This window comes from Eimeria necatrix, genomic scaffold, assembly GCF_000499385.1.
Source record: "Eimeria necatrix Houghton genomic scaffold, Enh_scaff233, whole genome shotgun sequence".
NCBI classification, from domain to species: domain Eukaryota; phylum Apicomplexa; class Conoidasida; order Eucoccidiorida; family Eimeriidae; genus Eimeria; species Eimeria necatrix.
This window is the reverse complement of record NW_013655188.1, coordinates 1-4,563: the sequence shown is the minus strand read 5'-3', so window position 1 is coordinate 4,563 and position 4,563 is coordinate 1.

The following is a 4,563-nucleotide window of genomic DNA, read 5'->3' as shown; positions in this document are numbered from 1 at the left end:
GCTGCTGCTGCTGCTGCTGCTGCAGTTGCTGCTGCTGCTGCTGCTGCTGCTGCTGCGGCTGGCGCTGCTCTTGCTGCTGAGAGCAGCTGCAGCAGCAACTGATGAGAGGCTCAGAAGCAGCAAACCCTAAACCCTAGGCAGACACGAGGTCTAGGGGTCTGCGAGACGTCGTCACCGGCCGCCAGTCGGCCGCCAAACCCTAGAACCTAGGGACCCTAAACCCTAAACCCTAAACCCTAAACCCTAGATCAGGTTAACAAGGCCAAACAACAGAAAACAGAAAAACTCAAAGGCGTTTTCTGCGTGCACAACTCTACGGAAAGCGTTTGCTTCGGGGGGCCTGTACTTCCGCGGCTCCTAAACCCTAAACCCTGAACCCTAAACCCTAAACCCACGGCAGCGAACCCTAGCACCTTCGGGAGCTATCCACGGGGGCACAAATCCAGAAAAATGAGGGTTTCGAGTTTGTGTAAATAAGGGTTTAGTTTTTCTTTTGTTTTTCGTGTTGTTTGCCCCTCTCCTGCTGATGCTCTGGCTGTACGTACACCCCAGCGCCCGGGGAAAGGGAGCACTAATTCCGGTTAAATGCGCATTTAATTTATTCTTCAATCAATTTATTTTGATTTATTTTAATTTCGCCCCAAGTGGGCAGCCCAACGCGGCCGGCCGTGGGTTCCGGTGTACGTACACCTCAACTTAACTGAGCAGCTCCGCTCCGACGCCTCGCCTCCACTTTTTAGAATTCTGCGATGTCTTCTGCGTTTCTTGCCTTTTAAAGTGCCATTATTTGTTTTTTATTCGATTATGGAAGTGGATTTAGGCAGTTGATAATGTGCAACACCGCTGCCGCCGCAGCTGCTGCTCGTGGGCTTGTCTGCAACAGCCTACACTCCGCTGCAGCAGCAGCAGCAGCAGCAGCTGCTGCTGCTAGTTCTTGAGTGTGCACATTCAACACCTCGTGTCTGTTAAGAACGCACTCAGTGGTTCCAGCTTTAAATAGGCCAACACAGTATTTAAGGCAGTTGCAGCAGCAGCAGCAGCAGCACGAGCCTGTACAGCTGCGTTGGCTGCTCGCTGCAATCGCCCACAGGCCCCCCATTCAAGCCTTTCCTAAGGCCTGAATCACCGCTGCTGCTGCTGCTGCTGCAGCAGCAACAGCAGCAACAGCATGCTGCTGCTGCTGCGGTCGGGGCTTTGATTGCTTAAAACCCAAGTGTATTTCCTGTTTTCCGCGGCCTACCCTTCTGCCCGCAGCTGCAGCGAAGCTGCAGCCGCCACGCCAGCTCCCCTCTCCCTGCTGCAGCAGCAGCACCCCGCCGCCCTGCTGCAGCAACAGCAGCAGCAGCAGCAGCAGAAGCAGCAGGAGCAGCAGCAGCAGGCTTCGGCGTCACGGAGCTGCGTGTGTTTGCCCATTCGCGAACGCGGCATTACCTGCGTGCGTCTCCGCGCCCTGCCCCCCCGCGGCCGCCCCGCCGCCGCCGCCGCTGCTGCTGCTGCTGCTGCTGCTGCTGCTGCTGCTGCTGCTGCCAGCTGCCTCCTCCTTTTGCATTTTTTGCTGGATTTTCTCGAGTTGCTTCTTGGCCTCTCCGGGAGGAAACTCCGCGGGGTCGTAGAAGTGGGGGGCCTGCTTGAGGAGCCACTCGCCGCGGACTTGCGTGCAAGTCCTCACAAAGGCTTTTGAAGTCAAGACAAACTCGTGGTAAAGAACCCACTCGGGCTTGTGGGCCAAAGTGGAAGAGGGGTGAAGGGCCACGAGTTGGCCATCTTTCACAGTCATGTAGTGGCCGCTGCGCTGCAGGTGCGCCACTTGCATGAAAAAGCCCGCCAGAATGGCCCGCCGGATCTGCGGGTAGTAATTTTTGTCGGAGTAGGGGCTGGCGGTGATGGGGATGGCGAGGCGCTCCATAGTTCGCTGCAGCTGCATGCGCACGTTCTTAGCAGCAGCAAGCGACCTCGGATTTAAATAGTTTTCGAAACAGAATTGTCTTTCTGCTTCTGCACTTCCAGCTCCGTGCTGGATGTAAGCGTGAAAGACATTTAAAAGAGTCAAGTGGTCTCCGTCGAGGTGGGCAAAACGGGCCTTGGTGGCGTCGGCCTGCTTCACCTTCTCCTTGGGACGCAGGAAGACCAGAGGCACTGACAGCATTGCTGCGATTGACAGCATTTCTTTGCTGCAGCTGTGCCGCGGGGAATCCACCAAACACTTCGCCAACTGCGGGTCCAAAGGGAACTCCGCCATCGCCTCCCCCTCGCTCGTCAACTCCCCCTCGTTGTCCAGCGCACCCAGGTAGTTCAGCTGCAGCAACACAGTCAGCAGCAGCAGCAGCAGCAGCAGCAGCAGCAGCAGCAGCAGCAGCAGCAGCAGCAGCAGCAGCAGCAGCTTTGCGGGAAGGGTTTGGGGTTTGGGGAGGGGAAGGTTTAGCAGCGGGATGCAGCTTGGGAGAAGAGTGTTGGGTAAATGGATTTCTCAAAAAGAACAAACTAAGGAATACATGAAATCGGAAACTAGCAAGACAGACAAACACATCGAGGAAGAAACGAGAAAAACACACCCACATGACCCAAATTAAAAGGATTAAGAAATGCTAAACGGGACAAAATAAACCAACAAACAGAAGCCAAACAAACGAAACAAAAGAAATGAAATGAAGAAAGTGAAACGACATAAAGGAAATCAAAGAAGACATCGAATTAACAAAACAAACAAGTGGAACAAAATGCAGGAATCAAATAACAAAAACGATTCGCAAAAATTAAATCAAATGAAAATAAAATAAAAAAGCGCATGCACATATATAAACATCTCTATGCGAATACATTTGCACACATGAACATGAACAGTTGCGTCAAGACACAAGCGTCTGGCGAAGAAAGCGGCAAAAGCAAACACAACAAAGAGAAATAAAATAAATAATAAAAATAAATAAAAGAAATAATAAAAGAATAAATTAAAGAATAAATTAAAGAATAAAAAGAATTAAAAACTAAATGAAGAAATGAAGCCGCACTTGCTCCAGCGCGCGCATGAGAGTTTCCGGGGCGGGCGGGTCCATGAAGTCGAAATGGACTAAGTCATCAATTCCCAATTTCTTCAAAGTCAAGACAACACTTGCGAGATTTGATCTGAGAAACAAAAAAATAAATCCATTTCAATCTTTTTCTTCAAAATTCATTCAAATGGACTTTCTTTTCCCACTTTTCCGCGCAATTTCGAACATGCAAAGATGCCCGGCTGCAGCAGCTGCTGCTGCAGCAGCAGGAGCTGCAGCAGCAGCTCCATCACCCTTAGCAGAAGCACCACCCCGACCATTTTCAGCAGCACCACCACCCCCCATTATGCTCCAAAGCAGCAGCAGCAGCAGCAGCAGCAGCAGCAGCACTACCCCATCAGCAGCAACAGCAGCAGCAACACCCCCCTCAGCAGCAACAGCAGCAGCACCCCCTCACCACCACTCCCCACCCCACAACCCCCACCACAACCCCCACAACCAGCAGCAGCAGCAGCAGCAGCAGCAGCAGCAGCAGCAGGAGCAGCAGCAGCAGCAGCGGACCTGAGGATTTCTGCGTAGGTTTGGTCGACGAGTTCCGTTTGAAAGGCAGCTTCTGTGTAGAGTCGAAAGCACTTGCCCGGCCTGGTGCGGCCGGCCCTGCCCGCGCGCTGCTGCGCAGAAGCCTTCGAAATGGGAGACACGAGAAGACTCTCCACGCGGCTGCGGGGGTTGTAAACCTTTTGCTTGCTGAATCCGGGATCGACAACGTAGACGATCCCATCGATCGTGAGCGACGTCTCGGCGATGTTGGTGGAAAGCACGCACTTGCGGCCGGGGGGCCCCCCTGGGTACTTGGGGGGGGGGGCCCCCTCGAAGATCCGCTGCTGCTGCGCAGGGGCCAAAGATGAATATAAAGGAACTACCAACAACTCCCCAGCTTCCGGGTGCCGCTGCGAGGCCTTCTCCAAGTCCCGCTTGGCCTGTTCAATTTCCTCCTCCCCAGTCAGAAACACCAGCATGTCCCCCGGAGGCTCCCCCAGGTGAATCTGCACACAAACCCTAAACCCTAAACCCTAAACCCTAAACCCTAAACCCTAGACTGAAGACCAGAAGCGCACGCATACGCGAGTGGTCTGCCGCCGGGGGTTTGAGGCGAGTGGCAAAGTGCCGAGATGAAACGTAAATAGCAGAAACCCTAAACCCTAAACCCTAAACCCTAAACCCTAAATAGGAACCACAGGCACTGAATATAAACCACAAACCTTCTATAGCACCCAAAACCCGCAACACAAACCACAAACCCTCAACATCAACCACAAACTCCAACAAAAAAACCCAAACCCTCACATGAAGCCCAAACTCCAATCAAAAACCCCAAACCCTCACCAACAACGCCAAACCCTCACCAACAACCCCAAACCCTCACCAACAACCCCAAACCCTCACCAACAACTCCAAACCCTAACCAACAACCCCAAACCCTAACCAACAACCCCAAACCCTCAGCCCCTCCCCAACCCCCCAAACCCTCTCCGCAACCCCCAACCTCCCTCCCCAACCCCTGGGGGTTTGG